Source organism: Cydia fagiglandana, chromosome 16, assembly GCF_963556715.1.
Source record: "Cydia fagiglandana chromosome 16, ilCydFagi1.1, whole genome shotgun sequence".
Classification (NCBI taxonomy): Eukaryota; Metazoa; Arthropoda; class Insecta; order Lepidoptera; family Tortricidae; genus Cydia; species Cydia fagiglandana.
The window spans coordinates 12,619,481-12,643,975 of record NC_085947.1 but is presented as its reverse complement, the minus strand read 5'-3'; the positions used below and the strand labels follow the sequence as shown (position 1 = coordinate 12,643,975).

At 37.7% G+C, this 24,495-nt stretch overlaps 1 protein-coding gene across 1 annotated transcript in view; it reads left to right on the top strand.

Moving 5' to 3' along the window:
* LOC134672000 (thrombospondin type-1 domain-containing protein 4-like) overlaps positions 1-24,495 on the top strand; it is a 206,275-nt gene that overhangs the window by 30,747 nt on the left and 151,033 nt on the right. The window lies entirely within an intron of this gene.

Sequence of the window (24,495 nt, the reverse complement as noted above, 5' to 3'; positions counted from 1 at the left end):
ACAAATGATAAAGAGTCTACCGTATTAGCCCTACAGCTCGTGCTTTGGAATTATGTATTTTCAGATCGTGATATTTTTGTTTTCCACACGTAGGGCATACGATCTCATACATAACACCTGTTTATTAAAATATTTTTGGATCTTCAGCCAATTTTACCATGGACCACGAGCCACGAAATAGATTTGATCATATTTTAAAATGCTTCAACTCGGACTAAATTAAATCGATCAATATTGTCTGTTAAATGTTACTTTACACCATTATACTCGTACTTCAACCTCTGTGTCTAAATAACATTTTCATTAAAATTTTTGCCGTCCTGTTAGTTTTTCTTTGATAGTCGTTTCCCAATACGCTTAACTAATTATGAAGTCGTACTATAGTATATATACGGTAACAAGCTAAAGATAATTTAGACGATTAAACCCACCTGCAACTACAGGAAACTAGGATATCGAAGAAGTATTCATTTCGTATTATAAAGAAATACGAGTAACTACTTTAAAGTTACCAAATTTGTATTTTATTAGTTTGAAAATTATGTATTTTTAATTCACGCAGTGCGGATTGGCCGTTTTACAATTTTGTATTTTGATACCATAACCACAAAGTAATATCAAATCTCAAAGAGACAAGACCATAACCTACATTCAGAATTAGGTCGACAATTATACACAATACATATTAATCAGTAACTGCCCTATTCGAACTTTAAGATACGTCAATTAATAGATCTAGAAACAATATGGATTAGATGTGTCAGTGTCAAAAGTGACGTTTTTGTTCGAAGAAATGTCACATTTGACACTGCATAACATATCTACTCCATATCTTTTCGAGATCTATTAACTGACGTATCTTAAAGTTCGAATTGGGGCGTAAGTATTTATTTCAACGATGGGATCTCGCAAGTCACTCGCCCAATAAAATACGTACAACTACACTTCCACAGACGTTTACTGCAAATTCTTATTTATTCATCAGATTAACGTTTTAATTTCTCAGTGTTTAACGCAGTTAATCTGAATTGCATAACTGCGTGGTGATATTTATGAATGACTCGGACCGTGTTGTGGTGGGCGGCCCGGATCGGCGGGTCCGATTCCATGTCAACACCAAGAAATTATAAATTTATGGAGTCCCGGATTTTGTACGTTTCTCATCACCATCATAACGTACCTCAGTCTCTTATCAGTGGCATCGCCAATTCTTTCTTGTTTTGGGCCAATCTTTTGATTCCTTCCTTATACGACGCATTCTTTTTCACTTGGCGTAATTCCTTCTGCCCTCGTCTTTTCAATCCTGGCTCCCGGAATGTTTAAGAAAAAGCTGTGTCCTGACATCTTGCCTCTCCTATATACAATTAAACATGTACGTATCTTAACAATATGTAAATTGTTAAAAATCAGGAGTAAAGTGATGTAAGGAGAAGGTAGCTTTTAGGTGTCGAAGTGTCGATTACTTTATTTGGCTTTAGTAGAGGATGTATTTACCTCTAAAAGGTTTGCCAAGTGATTAAAAGTAGGTCTAATGCGTGTCATAAATTTGAAATAATAGGTACCTAGGTTTGTGAACGTTCCGATTCAAAATTTATATAATTGTTTAGTTAGGAGCAATGAAGGATGTGACAATTTGAAAACAGTGAGATCATTTTGTAGAACAGTACATTTTCTTAGAAACAACAAAAGTACAAAAAAATAGGTAAACTATTGTGTTAGTTTATTTCAATCACAGTGCTTTTTTATTGTAAATGAGTTGTCGGATTAAAAAAAAACATAAGTATAATAATGTGACAAAATGCGTGGCCTTATGTCCATTCCACGTCATTACTAGCTCTACTCAGTCCCATTCACACTTTCCCACTTTTACGCTCATTACCATGAAGGGTGCCAGCGTTGCTCAAATGTATTTATTGCCCTGTTTAAATCAATTGTGTAACTCGACAGAACGCATAAATAATTGCCCATTTAGATAATCGTTACTTTGCTAAACTAGATAAAGATTGAACAGGTGATTACGGTGACAAGGTTGCTTATTGGTGACGGTCAACGGATAAGGTACAAATGTTTAGTAATTTGAAGTTATTTGTTACTTTCAATACTAGCGGTAAACTTGTTAAATTATTACTTAGTGAAATATGAGGAACTAGCTTTACTTTCCACGATTAGCAAAACATGCTTACCTTGTTTGAATCTTACACTTGTTACAGTCTGCGACAAAGCTATAAGGTATTTGAATTGGAACCGTATGAGGTAAATTAAATTGTAGGAGGCATTTATAAGGGCCTCTGTGGGTTCTGTGGCTCAGGAAACTATACGAGTACTGTAAAATTAACCGTAACTATATAAGTCCTTAAGTACCTACAACTATGGTCCAGTTTTTAAAGTTGATTCTTAACGAGCCGTTATGATATATGGTACTTGTTAAATTTATTTTGGAGCTTAGATACACTAATAATATGCATTTCTATATTATATACCTACTCAACATAATATGAAAAAATCCTTGGAACTTGAATTTGGACCATAGTTGTAAGTTGTGGACTAAAGTTACCTGATTTTACGGTACTTACCTATCTAGCCGAGTATCTTCACAATATGTAGCAGTAAGTACTATCGTGTCCATGTCTCTATAAAAAACTTCATCTTCTTCTTCTTTGTCGTATCCTTATGGCTGAGGGACGTGACGAATGTGGACACTTTTCACCAGCGCTCTCCAAGCCGCTCTGTCTTGGGCCCAGTGCATGCTAGCCTGCAATGTGGCGTTTGTCTCTGACGTTATTCTGTCCGCCCAACGCGTGGCCATACGTCCACCCCTACGCTTCCTTGCCATGCGGCCAGTAATAAGGAGCTTTTCCAGGCTATCTGGCCCTGTCCTGCTCAGAAACTAAACTCATCAGAAACTAACCTGCTAAAAAACTACTATTCCGAAAAGCACAAGTGATCGGAATGATGTAAACTACTTAATTCAATCAGCTTCATTAAGATTTAGTGCTTTCGGTTACCGCGCCCACCGTATTGTCATCGGATTTACTAGCTTCAAGTACTCGCCGATTCAATCGCGATTCCCAAATAGCACAATGACTTGACAAATGACTTGTTCGAGTTGTCGCTGTTCGAGGAGCATGGTAATTGATTACATTTCCTGTACATTTGGCTCCATTCACGAATAGTTGGAATGGGATGGAGTTGTCTCCGGCTTTTGTGAATTGCTAACCAGTGCAAAGCCAAATAAAATAAAGCTACAAATAGAAGCGCTAATCATTATTTAGACTTTTATAGTGTATTTTATGTTTATACAGTACCTAACCTGAAGAGATAACGCACCCCCTTGCATAGAAATTGTGCGCAGACGGGTCAGTGCTTTATTAACCTATGTTTGTAAAATGATTCAAATCTATCGTGTCAGTTTATGCACGTAAAAGTTTGTGGCGAGCCTGGAACATTTGTAGAAATTTTAAAGTATTAAACCGACAATTTTTCTCAAATAATTGTTGTAGAGAATGGACTGTTATGTGTAGATTATTGTGGCATTTACAACTATTTGTATAAAGTTTAGCATACCGTACCATCAGTCTCTGTACCCACTCATTCGTGGCCGTAGGTAGATTCACTGCCGTATTCGAACTTCAAGATATTCACAAGAGACGACACGTACTAGAACCATTCTAGATACGTTATAGTTAGATATCAACTAGTTCTCTTTTGCAGCGCAATTCGGGCAACCAATACAATGTCTCTTTTATGTTAGATAGAGTAGTAAGATATCTATTAGATGTGAATTATATCTCTATGTCATATCCAGTGGAAATCGTTCAAGAGTACGTATCTCCAGAATCGCGCAAATGTGAAATTTGACAGGTTAGATCTTAAATATATCGTTATCGTATCTTGCTGATGTCTAAAAGATATCTAATAGATGTCTATTTCAAAATCCGAATCGGGCCCTCAGTCGCTTCGTAGGATGACATTTTGACGGAGCACTGGGAACATAGGGAAACGAGGCAATAAAGCCCCTATTGTGTCTTCATTGCATAGAGATTGTTATTCTGAACAAATGCCACGAATTACACTTACGTGCATAATTATTGACTCAATCCTTATAAGGAGTTAGCAGTGTCGTGACAATATTCGAAGCAATATTTATAAACAGTATGTTCTACAATATGTTCTGTTCAGTTATCATGGCGACATGTGTGGTCTGGATTTGGCTCAAGTTCGCGTATTGGGTACTTATGATAGTTATTCGAATAACTTTGTCGGTAGCGAGTAACATATAGATACACAAGATTGATACCTATAATAAATTCTTATGGATTAGGTATATCATTGAGAACTATTATTAAGTTACCTACTCGTAATTGCGGAACTGCGAAAAATTTTACGCAATTAAACTTATTTATTGATAAAGGTATAAGTGTATAGCAAACGCTGTATATATTTTTATTGTGAGGTCTAGTGCCCTAACTCTATGGAAATTTTGATCCTGAATAGAAATGGAATCGATTCGCATTGACAGAATTGACGATTTTGTCTTAGCCAAATTCTATAAATGTCAATTGTCCTTAAAGTGACCTAAGACCATTTTCGCGTCTAAGCCGTCATAAGCATAATAATATGATCTAATAGCTGCCCCCAGTAAAATTTCTACCCTATATATATATATATATATATATATATATATAACTATAGCTGAAAGCTCGTAGTTCTAAACCGTCAGCTTAAAATTGTCAACTATAAATTATGATTTTATTCGAATCTTTATTCATAAATATCTATATACCGTCTATAGACCGTTGAGGCACCTATAAATAAAATTTTGATTGAGTTAAAATTACATTGATTGGCGCCTGCCATTGATAATTTCCAAAAATAAATTTAATTTTTTAACGGCCAATTTAGATGTAAAAGATCATATCTTCTTCAGATAAATTATTCGACACCGAGATAAAGTAATTAACGACAGCGTAGAAAAATGTCTAGCCAAACCACACATATAAAACTTTTTTAAAGTTCTTAATTCAACCGTCATAAAGGCTATTTTTGTTTGATTGATGATTTATTTTCTTGGTTTGACTGTTCACGTTCCGGTTCTGACTATCGACACATCGATACGATTAAGTCAAACTGTGCTCATCGATCAATCTACATCGATAAATTATTTATCGATCAGCGGCTGTATTTAGTGTGTAATTCGCGAGCTCATTTGCATTTTTGATGGTTGACGGGCGCCGTTGGGATAATGTTTTATTTTGATTTGTAACAATTTGCATCAGATTCGCCTTATAAATGGTTGAAACAAGTATCTCTAAATTAATCTCTTGACAAATTTTATCTGACAAATAGGCATGGACCAATCTATTTTCATAACGTAAAGCGCCGTAGTGACTTATCAGCTGACTTATTTTATAAGTCTTTTGGTGCTGTTCATAATCTATTGTCTCTTATCCGTAATTTTGACATTTGCGTCTGTAAGAAAGGGACGTAATTTAACAGAGGTTTGCTTAATTTTATGAATAAGAGGATGTTTCTATAATGTGTTTTTAGTTGTTTCCGAATTTATGTTTTCTTTGCATTGGTAACATATTCTTGTGGACACGAATCTTACGGGCACAATTTTGACGCGGTTGCGTAGTTTACTCAATAAAAGAGTTTCTTGGAATATCTGTTGTTATCACCACATCAACTCATAATATTTCGTTATAACCGCATACACATATAAGTCATCAACTTTCAGTTCAATCGGATGCCAGCAAGTAACATCACGAAAGATGTAAGTTGATAAAATAAATATACCTACTACATATATAAAAAGGAATTCATAACAACCTGCAGCAAGTATACCTATTTAAACAACTTCTTGCATCATAGCATAATTGCGCATAACTTCACTAAAATAAGTGACTATCATTTTCCAAACAATACAATATCCACATCATTGGCTAATTAACTGCTATCAGCGTCACCGTATCTTTTCAGAAAGGTAAATGATTCTTAACCGAACTTGTAAAAGCATCGTTAAGCTTTAATCAGTGAAGTTCAATTTAAAGTAACAGCTTTAATGGAAATAGGCAGTTTTTAAAAGGCTTTCTTAACAAGCGTAGACATGTGTAAGCAGCGGATTACAGCATATCGACTATAGAAAGCAGTGTCGAAGAAACGTTAAAAAGACGTTCAGACAGCCCTTTGTGGCCATTAAACAACGCTGCCGTTTACGAAATTAACACTATTATCTTGTTCCGAGTCGAGGATGATTTCATACGAGAATGATTAAGTAACTTTTTGGTTCATTTATTTTGGAGTAGGTATTTAACTTGCTAGGTTTTAAATTTAGGTTAGAATTCTTTTCCACTTATAACATCCGGATTCGTACTCACTAGCTACTTGATAGTTGCTTAGACATGTACCTGTATTTATGTATAAATTACAAATTAATTGGAGACTTTCCTCATTTTGGCTCAGTGGTCAATATTACAGTTAAAATGTGTTACTTTAGTTAGGCAATATAAAATCAAGCTAAAGTGAGATTTGTTTGGAGTTAATACATGTGTTTGTTCTTTGTATACGACTAAACAAATTTACTACCAACAATAAATATAAAATGGACAGTTTGTTAAAGTTATAGTTTATAAGTTTTGTTGGTATTGAATAAATCTTAACCTAATGTTTAAATAGGCACGAAGACACTACGAAAGTTGATTAACTTAATATATAAATTAAGATCTAAAACTGGTTCTTTCCCGCACCACACCATCCAACTTGCGCGAGTTAACTCGCTGTTATCATGGATCCATTAATCAAGCCTTACACTTCAGCTTTAATAATTATAATTAATAATTTTATCACCTATTGATGCGGCGCCGACGCATGGCCGTAATAAGCGCTTAATCAATGCAAAATCAATGATTGTCTCACTCGCATTTTGATAGTTTATAGTTGATAAGTTATTAGCTTTTTTTAGCTTGTCATTTATAGACCGATGCAAAAAAAAAGATTCCAGTTTTTTTTTTCAAATATATCAATACTGTATCGTGGCGGTATCGATGCTGTATCGCGACTCTAGCGATGCTGAATAGTATTTACGTGTGCGAGAGTATAATATGACCACTACGACTAGCGAGTATCGTGATTATATCGCGACATTCGCGACCTTTTCGCGACTGCATTGGTGCAAAAAGTCGCCGTGCGGGCTGCGCGACCTCCCTATATTATACATATCATACAATGAGGGTAATATGTCAGCAGAATAAACAACAGAACGCAATTTTGCATTGCTTTTAAGCTAAGATCTTAAATCTAGTGTCTTGCTCATAGCCAAAATGTGAAGATAGGTACTGAAATTAAATAAGTTCCTATGTAAGTAAGTATTGCAAGTTGTATGCAATTTTTCAACGAGATATTTATTTCTTCATTCCATAAAATATGACTGGATTACACCAGTGAAGTATTTGTGTCATTCAGTTTACGACTTCCGAATAGTTTTGTAAGGACGTGTATGGAAAGAACTAAAATAGAATGGTTTTATTATCCGATGCGGTCATGTTCCCAATTTTAGTCGCAGTTAAGTCATTTTAAAGCATGCCGAGTACATCATGAGCTATTTTCGCACTTAGATCCATAACAATCGTGTACGACATTTGAAGTCATTTAATTATTTCTGCACTTCACTTTTCAAGATATAAAATCTAAGCCCCAAAAACCCAGGTTCTTGAAAGAATAAAAATTAGGGTGACTGCTACAGTTATTGACCACTTCTTAGTAATTGTATGTAAGCTTAATAGTAATAAGCTTATAACCGTACCAAAATATGAAAACACGATAAATTTGCACACCACTCATTTTGTAACGAATATCCTGTAACTTAAACTAATCGCCCATGTCAATTCAAATCAGGATCCTTATATCCATACACTACCGTTACTTTCAAATAAATCATAAACAAAATTATTCACTAACCTTTACCAGTATCGATGTCAGAATAAAGAAGATTCGATACGGTATCAATAAAGTCACATAATTTTCGTACCATGCTGTGCTTCAGAACATTACTTTGGCATAATTACCAGTTCTGGCATTAAAGATTACTTACACTCTCTCAATATTATACAAACGTAATAGGTTCTAGTCTAGTATCTAAGCGGTTACGCCACTTTAAGATTGGGAAAAGATAAAATAAGTCTTGTAATTACAATAAAAGTCATGTCAAAATAAGGTTAATATTTTGCAAGCAGTAGTTTTCTTCTAAGACAAGCAGACATACATACCTATACGGATGAAAAATGCATTCTTCAACTGTTTCGAAAGGGGAAGTCATTAGTCAAGTATGTTGAACTGTTTCGGGTGTATTGCAAACAATTGTTTGGATATTTAACGACATTTAACTTAATTGATTGTATGTGTTATCTTATCACAATTAATTAAATTGTTAATTACAGTCAACTGTAAAAATATGGGTGTACAAATCATCTCAAAAATATGTCCCATAATTCTCATGTCAGTGAATTAAGAACTATGGGACATATTTTTGAGTAAGTTGTCTACACCAATATTTATACAGTTGACTGTACAAGAAATATAATTTACATGCTTAATTTTCTTAACACAAATGAATTAAGTAATCACAACTATTATACGATACTTGACTTTTTATTAATATTATTACAAAATGAAAAATCGCCTTCAATGTGATTGCTATTAATACAAAATTTGTATTTACTTAATGCTCTATATTGATTTAAGGTGTGCGTAGAGAGAGACTAACGGATATTTATTTTAGGCGTAGTTACGCTTATTAACCACGTCGTTCAGGAGACGCCGATGATCTACTGAATTACATCATGTCACTAGAAAATTCGTATTTACTAATTAACTTTACGGTTTACAGAGTGGAGTTTTTACTAAGTATAAAGATTGCATTGCGGACGTTTACTTGGTTCAAATATATAATCTTTGCGTAGTGACCATGCTGTCCATAATATGGGACAAAATATCTTCCTAACGGGGTTATTTCCCTCCAGCTAACTATTTCCACCGTAGCCCGGCCCAGCTGATCCTCTCCTTAAGATTTTTTCTCCTCACTCAAAATAAAAGTAAACAAACAATTTGTATATTTTCGAGTAGTTATTGCATTTGTTGGTGACCGACCAATTACAAATCCGCCTGGATCTGTCACTGAACGATCTGATTTAACCTCTGCATTATTTGATCTTATAATGTTTTCATCTACCCTGAACTGGCTTAAGGAGCCATTTGAGAGTAGATTTTGTTTACTTTTATTTAAATACCTAAAGACATACCCCCTCAATTAGCTAATAATCGTTTGTCATTATCTGTCATTTTGACTTATGCATTTGTAAGAAAAGGATAAAATATAATTTAACATTATGAATAAAAGGGGACAGAGTATAAGCAAGTCATACATACCATACCCTTGTCAAAAGATCGTCGACACTGCAGTCGGCGCGTGGCACAATGGATTAGTCGCGCTAGTTACGCGGCCAGGAGGTCTGCATGCATTATGCACTAGGGGAGCTTGGGGACATGCTGTAGGTACAGTAACTATAGACCGACCACTTATATGAGTCCTCGCCTGCGCGGTACGGGGGCGACGGGGTGGGACGAATAAGGGGGTAAAAGTTTGCCAAATAAAGATAAATCTCTTTAGTTAAAAATTATCTGCTAGTTCTGCTACAGCCCAATTATTCTACATATTATGTTGTGACGTAACATCTACCAACATACATATATCATACGAGTAAATTACTACGAAGCACCTCCATAACCCGATATTATCCGGCGGCAACGTTAAGGACCCGGATTATCTTAAGGAAACTTGAGTACGGTAAATACCAGGCTTGCTAAGTTCTTAGGTAAAGTCTATTAACCGCAAATAAGCTATTAAGTATTTGCTTCGAGATTTAAACGAAAACGTACACCTTAATATCATAAAATATGTAATGTAGGACTGGAAATAAGAAAGCACCTAGCTTTAAAAACAAGTCAAAAAACAATAAATAAAAATTTCTGTATTTTCATGTAACCCTACTACATATTAGTATTATATATGCGAAAGTAACTCACTCGCAGTGAACGAAAGCAACCGCTGATTTGGTATAGAGATAGGAAGTAGAGTCCCGGGGAAATTATCTGCAAGGTGAATAAAGGAGAGGCCCCCCTCTCTCTACTATTGAAGTACTGTACCCTTATTATACGTAGACGAAGTTGTAGGCAGAAGCTTGTATTTAGTATTCTATAAAGAACACCGTACCACTTTAGTCTCACTTCCCTAAGGACAATCCGTCACGTTATAAAATGCGAAGAGGGAACGAATCAGTCACAAAGAATGTTTGTTCACGAAGTCTGGTTAAACTTGAACTTCGTTTCTCTATTACACTGTATGGCTAGTTCTTACAGGGAAAGAATTTTGAGTCACAACACAAACAGTCCGCCGGACGGTATCGGCCTGTCAGTTGTTCGGAACTGTCAAAATTTTGTTCTAACTGACAGTTACCTAATTAATTAATTTTGTTCTAAGTGACAGGCCGATACCGTCGGGCGGACTGTTAATCAGTGGTGTGTAGAGTTTTAGTTACTATAATTTATTTAAAATCTGAATCTAGGGGCACGGCAGTGCCCTCGCCAAGTCGAGCAAAACAAAGAGGCACGGTCGTACCATCCTTTTCTCGAAGCGATTCAGGCCATTTTCAACGTCCTGTAATTTTGTGCTTTCAATATATAATTGAGTCACTTCATGACTAGTCGTAAAAAGTAGTCACTCTTGACTCTTGAGTCACCATCACTTTATTGTACGTTCCTTTTCTCCATGACGCAAATTGAAGTGATAATTTATCTTTGGATGCGTGTTCATTTGTATCATTCATAAAAAAGCACGAAATAAACTCGTTTCTTGCGGTTCTTTTTTGTGAAACTGCGAAACTGCAACGTGAACAGTCTCTTTATTTTGATAAACACATTTTTATATGAAAAATCTTTTCGATATTCACAAGTAAGCGAAGTTGAAACTCATATTTCTCAACTCTTTAGTGTCAAGAAAACAAATGAACAAGTGTTCAAAAAACAAAAGCAACACCTTAATAGCACTACACAAAGTCAACACTTACTTTTATTTGCGAGATGATTCCGTCCAAGACGTCAGATGTCAGTGACCTCAACGCGTGTCAAGTTGACATGCCCGCCAACACTTCTTGATTAATTTGACATATTTCTGGTTTTTACGAAGCCGTTAATGTACAATGGTCCACATTGTTATTTGACAATTCGTAATTCTTATTTATTGCAAAGGCCTATGAATCAATTTTGGTCAGTTACGATTGTTGCTGCAAGTACCGATGTAGGCAGATATTTGTGAAAAAGGTACTCGAATGGTTAATGCGTATTAGAATTTGATACTTATTTTTAAAGTAGACTTATGTGTAGCATTTATTGTATAAAATGTTACGGGTCATTTTATGTTTTTATTAAATTTTTTGTTAAGTTTTTCTTAACTCCGATCGCAGCCTCGTAGCGCCTAGGTACAGTTCAACTCGATCGAGTTTTTCCGAGCATTTGTCTATAACATTTTTGTAATACTTAATAAGTATATTTAATTCTAGAGATAATTCGAAAAATGTATAATGTGTGTAATACAAGTGTACTCGGTACTTAATTTTATAATACTGACTACATATTGTATTAACAGTATAAGTATCTTGGCTGTAGCTGAAAGCTTATACTTTGTGTTTGCCTGAATAAAGAATAACATTAGTTATGAAACTGGGAACTTAATCCTTTTGATCACCATTTTTCATACTCAAAAATGTAACGCACACGCATAATAATGTAGGCAATTTATTGTTACATGCTATCAATTACAATTGCCAAATGGCCTTGTTCTAATATGACTCATTTTGGTTTGGACCGCCATGTAAGGAAAATACAACGGGAAATTTATAACTTGAAATTGAGGTCGCTGTACACTAAAAGTTGAAAATCTCTCTAGGGCGTAATTGTTAGTAGAACAACCGGCAATTAAATGCAATATGGGAATTGTCTCATTTCCGTCCCGGAGAGCAAAAATCTCGATACACATGCGACTTTTTCCCTTAACGGCTATCTCTGCTCTCCCCTAAAAAGCCTATAATAGCGCCAAACAGGACACGATAAAATCAATCTAAGAGCAGTTTTCACACGCCTCATTGCCACCAGTTTATTCCTCGTCGCACAATGGTCTGTGAGACACAGATCGATGATTCTTCCTTATGGACATGCAAATTGATGACATTGAGACTTGGGCGATAGGAATTTTATCAGCCTACGCAATTAAGCCTAATACCTACTATTATTCAGAATAGTTAAAAGACTCGTGCCAAAATGAGTTCATGGTAACTACTAATAGCAGTGGGGAGATGCCTGACTTCGGGCAAACTCGGCTCCGTTCGGCTCAGCATTTCAGACTTGGGGTACCTACATAGATAGCAGACGTAAACAATGATACCTACAAGCAATGAGGATAGTAGAGATGCACCGGATATTCGGTTACTATCCGGTATCCGGCCTATCCGGCCAGTATTTTAATATCCGGCCGGATATCGGATAGTGAGCTACTATCCGGCCGGGTACATTGCTTGGTTTCTGAGTAAACAAATTGGATTTAAGAAACAGTCACGGTCATAATTTTGTACCCGTTTTTTATTTTAAAACAATTTAAATATTCCACTCACTTGCTCGCGCACTCATTTCTAAACCAGAAATGAATCCCTGCGATCGTTAACTACGCAACAGGTCAAAACCTGCACAATGCGCACCTGAAGAATCGAAATGTAGGTATGGTTCCGAAGGCCGAATATTCGGCGGCCGGATACCGGATATTCGGCCGATGTTTATTGTTTATTGTCATTTATTGCATACATGTACATTGATGCATAGAAATACATGATGTTAAATACGATGTTAGGAAGCGTACATGTTACCCTGTGAGGGTGTTACAATAAGATTTTCAGGCCGAATATCCGGTATCCGGTATCCGGCCAAACAACTAGCCGTTGCATCTCTAGAAGATAGGTAACCATTAGAGCAAGCGCAATAAGTTTGTTATGATGGAAAACATAAAGGCATTTATACTAACTGGTAGGATTTTCAGCTTGATCCAGTTAAGTGTGATCCAATTTTCACACCGTATTGAACATCGATCTGCGAATCGTAGTAATTATTGGTAACAGCGACCCATTGTGTAGATTGTCGCAACACGGGCTCGTCGCGTCGGGTCACCGCCCACCGAACTGGGACACGTGTATTCACACTTTACGATTCGATCGGCGCGATCGAAATTTGAATTTCGATTCATTCATGAATTCCGTGTGTACGCATGTGGTGCGGGGAATGTGTGCATCTATGTTTGATTTTTAATGCATTTTTTAAATTCTGTTTTGGTTTGAGTTGGAATGAAATTGTTTATTAGTCGACGTGAGAGATTTTAAAATGAAAACGAAACAACGAAATGCTATGTGTATTAGCCTCCTTTGAAATTTATGGAATGCTAGCCTTATTTGAATAAAGTCAAAATTAAATCTACTTGTCAACGATAACTATTAATGATTACTGGATACAGGCAATATCAGTTGTCACAACTGCCTGCCTGCTTACGCAATAATAATAATAAAAATGATGAATAAAATGCAGGGCAGCTTGTGGCGAGCTGTTGGGAAGTAACGACCCCACGGACCCGAGTGCTCCCGAGAGTCGGTCAGGGTCTCCGTCTCCGGCGTGTCTTCGTCGGTCGGAGTGGACCCCAAGGGGACCCCCGCAGGACTCTCAGCTCTGGCTTGCCTTAATTGGCCGTCCAGAGAGGAGTCGTTAGAGCTATATGCTCCAGGGGTGGAAGTGAAAGATGCATAAGACGCGAGTTGGCACAGTGGCTGGTAACAGCCACTGGGTAGCTAGAAAGCGGCGCACATCTCTCGACACCCCTGAGCCGCTCACACCAATGTTGCTCGTGGTCGTCTTCGCGACGGCAGTTTCAGGGGCCCATCTAGTCAGCGGCAAGTCACCACCTGCCTCGATAACATGTTTTAGCATTGTTATGGCAGGTGTCCGGACTTCTCTACAATAGCCTAGTCTCATTGTCCATCCAAACTTCAATCCATAGACCGGTATACTATTCACTTTTTCTTCTACAATAGTCCCAATGCCTCCTGCGACCGGTTCATGGGTGTTTATTGTTGCGCCTGTGAACGGGTTCCAGCAGGCGTTCTACATGACATTAAAGCTCTCCAAGGGGCCTCTACGTGTTGGATCTATATCCCCACGCAAGCCTATCAAAAGACCGGGATTTGTAGGCCCGTGAATTCCAAAATGGAGAAACAAATAAATTTTGGAATAAGGACTCAAGGAGTCAGGAGAAGGAGGAGGAATAGGACTCAGGAGGTTATAAAACAAAATATCAATAGGGCATCGTAGCTTAAAAATTTAATAAGTATGTAGAGTTGTATAATGGCACGTTAAATAGGTACTTACCTACACAATACACATTAATCAAAACTTTTGAAAATCCATTTTTTGAATTTTTAGTCTTGTATTTCTGTGCTAGATTGTATTAATATTAGTACTGATCACATTTAATAAATATTTTCCTCTTTGTAAGTCTATTAAACCTCAAAACAGCTTAACTTATAAACAAATAAACACATAATACACTCAATCATATTCAAAATTAAACTCTAACACGTGCTGAGTCCTCTTAAGCAGGTAATTAGTGTAGTAATCCTCTTAACGGAGACCAGTCGCATGAGGCTATTAAGACTTGACAGATTATTGTTGACAGCGTGATGAACAGTCATTATGTCAGAATACGTATATATATCTACAGAAAAAATACGTATATAATTTTTTTTATAGAAATAGTTCATTCATGGCAAAGAAATACAAAAATAACAGATAATAAAGAGGAACAAAAAATATCTTACACATAATACATCACACACTACATCTTATAGCTGCATATTTTTGTCAATTTTCAAAAATGTGTTCGTTTGTGTATCAAAGCTGGAGAAGGAAATTTTAAATTTATTAAAATACGACGTTTAGTGAGAATAATGCCGTTAAAATCTTAGTTAACGTATTTTTAGAACATCCAGTACGTCAATATTTTCAAAAAAATCGAAAGATTGTCTAATTAAGTACCTACTATACATATCTTAACTTGTCAATAATTCCCAAATATTACACAAGCATCAAACATACTTAACTCGATAAGCATGTCGTAGCGTAGGTACTTGTTCCGATGTCCCTTATGTGAACTTTGCCCGCGTGGCGTTGACGTTCACACTTTATGGTGATGAGTGGTGGTAGAGGCGACCTTATGGTACGGTTCAACTTAAAAAAAATCATTTCACATTGATTTTATCAGAGCACGTGTATTAAACTGAAATTACTTCAATTAAACAAAAGTGAAGTGAAAAATTATAAGTATACAGTATAGGTACACAGTGGCAGATTTTCCCTAAAGCCCAGTAATAAGCCCGGGCCACAGAATAAATAATAGTATAGGTACAGAAGACTCACTCTCTAACAAAACGCGTCTGTCACGTTCAGCACAGATATGGCCGCTAGGTGGCGACAGCGTCACGCGCGGCTTATGGCAATCCCCAAAATTGGGGTCGAACGGATGGACTTTTAGCTACCTGTAGCAAAGCGACGAAATCGCGGAGTGAGACACGCCTGCCCGGGCCTAAAGCGGCAATAGGTGCTGACAAGGGGGCGGCTAGTAGTTACTATACAGGGTCTGGGGCCTAGGGTGGCCAAGACTGCAAATCCGCCACTGTATGTACATGATATTTTTCTGTCAATAGTGCTATACAAAAAGAGATATTGCCTGCTTTTCACGCGTCTTTCACACACCAAATAAATATTTTGTGAAAACAGTTGTTTAATTTACCATAATCAATAATGTTTAGCTGTTTTCTTACTTAGGCCTGGCCCACTATACAGGGCGTCCCACGGCTATGCCACATGGAGGGAAAGTACCCTAAATATTGTAGATGGAACATTTTACTGAAAGAAGACATTATTTTAATTTAAAAAACAATTTAAACTGCATTCATAGATTTTTAAATAATTACATGGTTGAACCGGGAATCGAACCCGCCGCACGAGAAAAAAAAATCACCCTGTAGCTTTATCATACCGATCGAAAGGCTTCATCATAAGGATTATTTTTTGCTAAATAACATAGTGTCGGAAATAAAAGGAAGACCATGAATTTTAACATTTGATGTGAAATTCAGCGAAATAATCAAAAGAGTGCGGCTTTGTATCAACAGAATGAGACTACATTTTTATTAAATTGATTAATTTTGAATTAAAAATGTTAAAATTCGTGGGCTTCCTTTTATTTCTGACACTATGTTATTTAGCAAAAAATAATCCTTATGATGAAGCCTTTCGATCGGTATGATAAAGCTACAGGGTGATTTATTTCTCGTGTAGCGGGTTCGATTCCCGATTCAACCATGTAATTATTTCAATATCTATGAATGCAGTTTAAATTGTTTTTTAAATTAAAATAATGTCTTCTTTCAGTAAAATGTCCCATCTACAATATTTGGGGTACTTTCCCTCCATGTGGCATAGCCGTGGGACACCCTGTATATGCAATAAGAAAGCACTAGGCCAGCAAATCAAACATTTCCGCATTGATACGCTCGGATGTACTGAGACTAAACAGAATGTGGCTTTCGTAAACAACGCCTGGATCCGTAAACTCCGTGTTTACGGCCGCTGCCCGGCCACTGACGTTTTACAATTAAGACGATATAATATTACTCGCCGCTTTCATTATATTTCAATTTGTTGGCCTGGTAATACATTTCTCAAGTGAATCTTGACACTAATTGTCGAATGAATATTTGTAACTACTTTATATTTAGATACGACATCTCAATAAACCAGTGGCATGGTGTCAAATAATTATGTCTATGAGGATTAAGTTCAATTTTTTTGGAGATCACTATTTTGGATCTCAATTCTTTCTAAACAGGGAAGCCTATGGAATCCCTGTCACAGATAATTATAAACATAAGCACATTTTTTTGTTGACTGCTGACATATATCTATGGAGGTAAAGGCATATATCTTTGGATATCATAAGGGTGGCAACGCGCATGAGACACCCCAGAAGTTGCAGCCGTCCATAGGCTACGATGATCTCTTACCATCATGCTTGTTTGCCACCGACGTGGTATAAAAAAAATCTACTTGTTTTAAAATATTCTAATAAACGCTGATTAGAATATTTTAAAACAAGTAGAATTTTTTTTATTTATTGAATATGTCAATCATAATTTTATATACATATTTATACATAATAAAGCATTTTGTATTACTTCTTTTAAGCTAATATGTAAGGAAAATAGGACGCATTCAATGAAAAACTAGTACAAGTTTCAAAATATCTTCGTTTAAATCAATGACCTTCCATCACTTCGTAGTCGAGAAAACAAAGGTCGAAACACAAATAGATCATCAATGTAATTGTATAAACTAATAAACGGGTAGGTGGTTACATAAACTATTACGTGGTTCATTACATTTACGTGTGGCGGCTGACCGCTGACCCTACCACGTGGCTCTCCATTCCGTTTGTATTTTACTTAAATAGAAGAGGACAAGACAACTTGTTGCGGTTTTGATATTATTTTGATACGACCTTGCAGATTGCTAACACTGCATGTGAAATAATGTGAAAGTCATTGACACATACCTAAGGACGGACTTTTACGGGCAATAAGAATGGGGCCCTGGTACAGCGTTGTACGAATTCGAGCCAATCGTGCAATTCGTGCAGTCTAACACAATGCGATTGGTTGATGAGTTCGCATCACGCGCGCGATTGGTCGCAACTAGTTGCGTTGGACTGCACGATTGGCTCGGATTCGTGAGTGACACCGCTGAATTAGCACCATTTTTATTGCCCGTAAGGCCCGTCCTTAGGTATATGTCAATAGTAAAAGTCAATGCCAATCCTCAAGACGATCGTCGAGGTCGTATCAAAACCAATTCAAACCTGTAACAAGTAGTTAACTCAGAATCGTGCTCCAATTTAAACGTACATTTTGATATCAAATTAATGTCGTTTTGTTATCATTCACCCGTGCGTCTCGCACACATTACAATACATTGTACGAATTTCAAATAGCTTGGAAAAGAAAGAAAATAAAACGTATCCTCCAACAACATTTGAAACGCAAGTAATCCATACTAATAATATAATATATATAATATATAATATATAATATATAATATATAATATATAATATATAATATATAATATATAATATATAATATATAATATATAATATATAATATATAATATATAATATATAATATATAATATATAATAATATATAATATTATAAATGCGAAAGTGTGTCTGTCTGTCTGTCTGTCTGTTACCTCTTCACGCATAAACCGCTGAACCGATTTTGATGAAATTTAGTATAGAGATAGTTTGAGTCCCGAGGAAGGACATAGGGTAGTTTTTATCCCAGACATCCCTCTTTAAGGGGGTGAAAAAGGGGGTGGAAGTTTGTATGGGGAATCAATAACCGCTGAACCGATTCGGTTGAAATTTGCTATAGAGTCCCGGGGAAGGATATAGAATATTCTAGAACATTCAAAAGTATTCTGGAATATTCCACAATGATCTAGAATGTTCTCAAATATTCGACAACATTCCAGAATGCTCTGAAATGCTGTGGAATGCTCTCGAATAGTCTCGGATAGTCTGGACTGTTCTAGAACCCACGCAGACGAAGTCGCGGGCAAAAGCTAGTAGGTTATTAATGAAACATTATACCTACACCCGAGAGTAAAGTAAACCATTACGCGGTTCATTCACGCGGCGCGCGGTGTGGTGACCTCAAAACATTGATGCAGCCTAATAGATGGCACATACAAGATTTATGGAATACGCTCCCGCCATTTGTATTACCTGGAAATATGACCTCGGTCTCTTTAAAACAAGAGCGAATAGGCTATTACTGAGCCGGTGAGCTCCATCTTAGGCCCTGTCTTCACTTTCCATCAGGTGTGACTAGGGCCAATCGCCGATCAGTTATTTAAAAAAAAAACTAGATCAAGGGGTAAGTCAAGATAGAAAACACCAATCGAAACATAAATAATGTATGAAAATAGTCACGTGACTTTTCATAGCATCTCTCATCGCGATACATTTTTACTTTTCGTTTTACATTTATTGATGTAAAGATTGTCATCTTGGCTAGGTTAGCAGATTTTACACTAGCGAAAAGGATATTTTTTTTGCCAAGGAGTAAACATAATTTATAAGCCAGTACCTAACGTAACGAGTATCTTAAGGCAACAAAGGATTCTCATGATTATAGATAATTTCACTGAAAATTTGAACTGCTTCCAGGAACCATCGGCAAAAAACAAGAACGCTTAGAAACTTTTCTACTGACTATATAAAGCACTGTAAATTGCAATTGGTTGTGCATGTCATGCATGTGCACTTGTGCAGTTACTAATCACAATCTCTCTGCTTAGCCTTAAGGTTGACTGGTAGAGAATGCCTTATGGCATTAAGTCCGCCTTTTTTACTGTAAGGTTTTTCTTTTGTGCTATGCTGCCTGAAACACAGGGATCCTAGTTCAGAGAATTTTAAACCACTTGTCTCTATAAATTCTTACCCCTTTATTCATAAACGTATTCTAAAGCTGACAAGCCGATAATAATCGTTTGTCCCTTTCCGACGTATTGGTATGACAGAAAGGGACAAACGATTATTATCGGCTTGTCAACTTTAGTAAACGTTTATGAATAAGGGGGTTAGACTTTAGAGCAACCACTGTACTATACTTTTCTCAATAAATTATTTGTATTTGCAATTTCGTTTAAATAAATAACAGGTGAAATGACACCTACGTATGGTGACCGGTTTTACGAAGCGGTATCTGTGGTCGGTAGTCTACGCGTCAAAACCACGTGGATACATTTGCATTCTAATAACATTCTTACGGCTACTGTCGTTACGGGGGCTTGTATAACAATGTAACTGTTCGTTGATTGTAGTTTATTGTCTTCATAAGTTTTGTTTCACCGTGTTTTCAGTGAGAACATAGTTACGACACAATTTCAATACAAATGTAAAACGTTTCTTGAAGAAAAACTGTGAACGCATAGTTTTAAAGTCACGGAAAAAAGAATAATGGTAACATTCCATTTCTAACCGCAGCGGCACTACCGGTACTGAACGCGTCCCTTACATTGTCAATTTCCATAGTAAAATGAACAGTAGTGCAGCCGTCGGAAATGGACTGTCACCTTAAGCGCGCCGCGCTCTGAGTAAAGTACATTAGCGTCTTTAAGCCTCAAAATGCTTTAATTGGTCTCCGGTCTCCCAATTCGGTTTTTACTTAACACACTTGATTTTTAGTGTTCCGTACAAAACTTTGTTTACGGAACACTTATGGGATCACTTCGGTCTTGCAAATCAGTTAAATACGTTTTTCTCAGAGACCGTTTGACATAGATACCTAAAATTTGGAACAGTTATAGCAATTACCACCACTCATATTGTAAATAAGTCAAAACTGCTTATTTCTTATTAAAGGGGGAAATTTAGGGGGTTGAGAGGGGTAGGCTGAAACTTTTTTCATTTGTAAGAATCGTGTGGGGTACCATTAGAAAGCTTGCAAAAAATTGAGACGATGGACTGATTTTGACTTCATTTTAGACTGCAATAGTTTCGTCAAAAAATGCATTTAAAGTTGCAAGTTTTCATACAAAAATTTTCACCTCTGTCCTGGCGATTTTCGCGAAAACTATAGCTAACAGGCAGCTGACCAGTCAATACCCAACTTAAAGAAGCATGGAGACGGCGGGAAAATTATCAGCTTAACTTTATCTTTATTAGTTTTTCAACTGCAGCTTGACCTTTGGTTGCTTAGGGCTAGCTAACTGATGCTTACACTGGTCAATTCATATTAGGCATTAGCGAGAAACATCCTTAGTTAAAACTTTGGCATTGAAATTTATGACTTATGTCTTTGACACAAAGTTTAATTCTGCTTGCTTATTTTTGTGGGATATTTAATTTTATCTCAATAGCCTACTATAAGTATGAGAGAGATCTACAAAATACGACCTTATTATATTGCAAATAAGTTTCAATTTCGAACGGGCTTTCCAACCAATGGACTAGGCATCTCAAAAATCAGAAAAATTCAAATTAAGAATTCCATTCTTGACTGTCGTTGTGTTTTTTTTTTCCACAATAGGACACGATAGAGTTAGTAAGGCGTATAGAGATAATAAAGTCATTTAATATTTATGAACAGCTTTGGCCTCATGTATAGATTTTATTGAGAGTATCTGATTCGTCGAAACAATATACACAATATTCCTTTTCATTAAGTACCATTACATTTCTGTATTAATTGTATAATTATAATATCTATTAATTATATTCAGTATACTTATGTATATTTTTGAACGGATCGGTGAGCAACAAGATTCAGGGCTATAACCGCGAAAATAGAAGTTCTCAAATTGCGAGCATTTTTCTCTGTCACTCTAATTACGCCTTCATTGGAGTAAAAGAGAAAGATCCCCGCAAATTGCGAATTTCGGTTTTCGCGGTAGCCCCTCAGTCCTGTTACGAGAAAATAATTTTGGAAGACATTAATAGTATATGACAGTTAAATATCACAGTTTTTAGAAACAAATTGACGAAATATTTAAAGGAAGCCGATCTTGTTTTTTAGCAGTTCTAAATAATATTAAAGTCTATATATATGGCATAGAACTAGAAACAAAATCAAATAAAAAATAATAATGAGTTCTAAATTCAAATTGAAGGAGTATACATTTAAGGTATTATAGGCCAAGCGCGCACCACGATATTAATTTTTGCGACACGATTTTAGAATCGCGCTGTAATATATCGCAGAAAATTCACTGCGCGCACTGCGATGAAAAAGTCGACGATTTGTTCATTCTCAACATGGGTTCCGTACCAGTCGCTTGTCATGAAACGTGTCTTTAATATGCGATTGCTGTATGACTTTGAGCATTTATAACACAAAGGTGATCCCCGTCTATTTCCATAATTAAATGGTCAACATCTAGCGTCTCATTTTGAGACTCCATTGGAGATGCAGGTGCCGAGATGTTGGGGTTTGGAGAGCGAAATGCCGACTGAGGTCCGGCCGGTTTGCGATTTTATTATCATAGTGCGCGCGGGGCCATACAACTCCGCATGCTGCAATTCACTTTGCGACAATCGCGTCGCGAACAATCGCGGAAAAATATGACAAATCACAATTTTAAAATCGCAGCGATTTTTTGTCGCATATGCGCGCACTAACATATAAACACATACGTTGCATTTCTGCGACAAAATTATCGCAGGACAAAAAATCGTGGTGCGCGCTTGGCCTTACTCTAAATTATTATAATACATCAAGCATTCGCGATATGCTCGACTTCGGTATTCAAACACAAAGCAATAGTACAAGCATCTAACTAAATGCAAAGGCCGAAGGAGCGATTCGAAGATCCGAAGCGTCCGACAGACGCGCGCCTCCCGTAACTTTTCCAAGTATTTTTAAGTACAAGTGTCTAAGTCGCAAGATCCAAACGCTGAAGTCGCATTGGGCCGAAAGCCCGAAGCATCCAGGAGGTCAGTTCTAAACACAGGTAATTAATACAAGTGTCTAAATGCGAAGGCCGGAGGCCGAGCTCCGCGTAGGGCCGAAGGCCCGAAGCCTGCAAGATGTCAGGGTTAAACACAGAACTGACAGCCTGGACGCTTCGGGCCTTCGGCCCTACGCGGAGCTCGGCCTTCGGCCTTCGCATTTAGATACTTATACTATTAATCTGTGTTTAAGTACTAACATCCTGGACGCTTCGGGCCTTCGGCCCTACGCGGAGCTCGGCCTTCGGCTTTCGCATTTAGATACTTATACTATTGTTCTGTGTTAAAGCACTGACATCCTGGACGCTTCGGGCCTTCGGGCTACGCGGAGGTCGGCCTTTGGCCTTCACATTTAGACACTGTACTATTGCTCTGTGCTAAAGCGATGACATTTTGCTAAAGCTCGGCCTTCGGCCTTCGCACTTAGACACTTTGTACTATAGTTCTGTGTGTGTAGTTGAATACGGTATCCTAAAAACAGGCAAACAACCTCTGTAAAATGTAACGATGCGAGCGGTACGGCTACCATCAGTTTGGCATTGACATAAACGCTACCGTGGGCGTGAACGTAATTTACTTTCTATGCATCTCGCTCGTACTGACATATTAGTGCGAAAGAGATATACCTATAGGAAGTAAATTACGTTAGTAGTGTGTTTATGCCGCTCCGAGACCAGAACTTTTCCGCCAGAGGGCGACAGTATGTATGCGCAAGGTAGTGACAATTTAGTTCACCCTACTCCCCGCTAGATGGCGCCACTGTGTATGCGCAACGTTAGTTCCAAAGGTCGCCGCTAGATGGCGCCACTGGTTAGTTCACCCTACTCCCCGCTAGAGGCGCCACTGTCTATGCGCAACGTTAGTTCCGAAAATATCCGCCAGCCCCGCCGGAGGGCGACAGTATGTATGCGCCGCTGGTTAGTTCACTCTACTCCCCGCTAGAGGCGCCACTGTGTATGCGTAACGTTAGTTCCAAAAATCCCCACCAGCCCTGCCTGGGGGCGACAGTATGTATGCGCAAGGTTAGTTCTAAAAATCCCCACCAGCCCTGCCTGGGGGCGACAGTATGTATGCGCAACGTTAGTTCCAAAAATTCCCGCCAGCCCTGCCTGGGGGCGACAGTATGTATGCGCAACGTTAGTTCTAAAAATCCCCACCAGCCCTGCCTGGGGGCGACAGTATGTATGCGCAACGTTAGTTCTAAAATTCTCCCGCCAGAGGGCGACAGTATGTATGCGCAACGTTAGTTCTAAAAATCTCCACCAGCCCTGCCTGGGGGCGACAGTATGTATGCACAACGTTAGTTCCAAAAATCCCCGCCAGCCCTGCCTGAGGGCGACAGTATGTATGCGTAACGTTAGTTCCAAAATTATCCGCCAGCCCCGCCTGGGGGCGACAGTATGTATGCGCAACGTTAGTTCTAAAAATCCCCACCAGCCCCGCCTGGGGGCGACAGTATGTATGCGCAACGTTAGTTCCTAAAATCCCCACCAGCCCTGCCTGGGGGCGACAGTATGTATGCGCAACGTTAGTTCCTAAAATTTCCGCCAGCCCCGCTGGAGGGCGACAGTATGTATGCGCAAGGTTAGTTCTAAAAAGCCCCCGCCAGAGGGCGACAGTATGTATGCGCAACGTTAGTTCCAAAAATCCCCACCAGCCCTGCCTGAGGGCGACAGTATGTATGCGCAACATTAGTTCTAAAATTCTCCTGCCAGAGGGCGACAGTATGTATGCGCAACGTTAGTTTCAAAACCATCCGCTATGAAATGAATAGATGTCTCCAC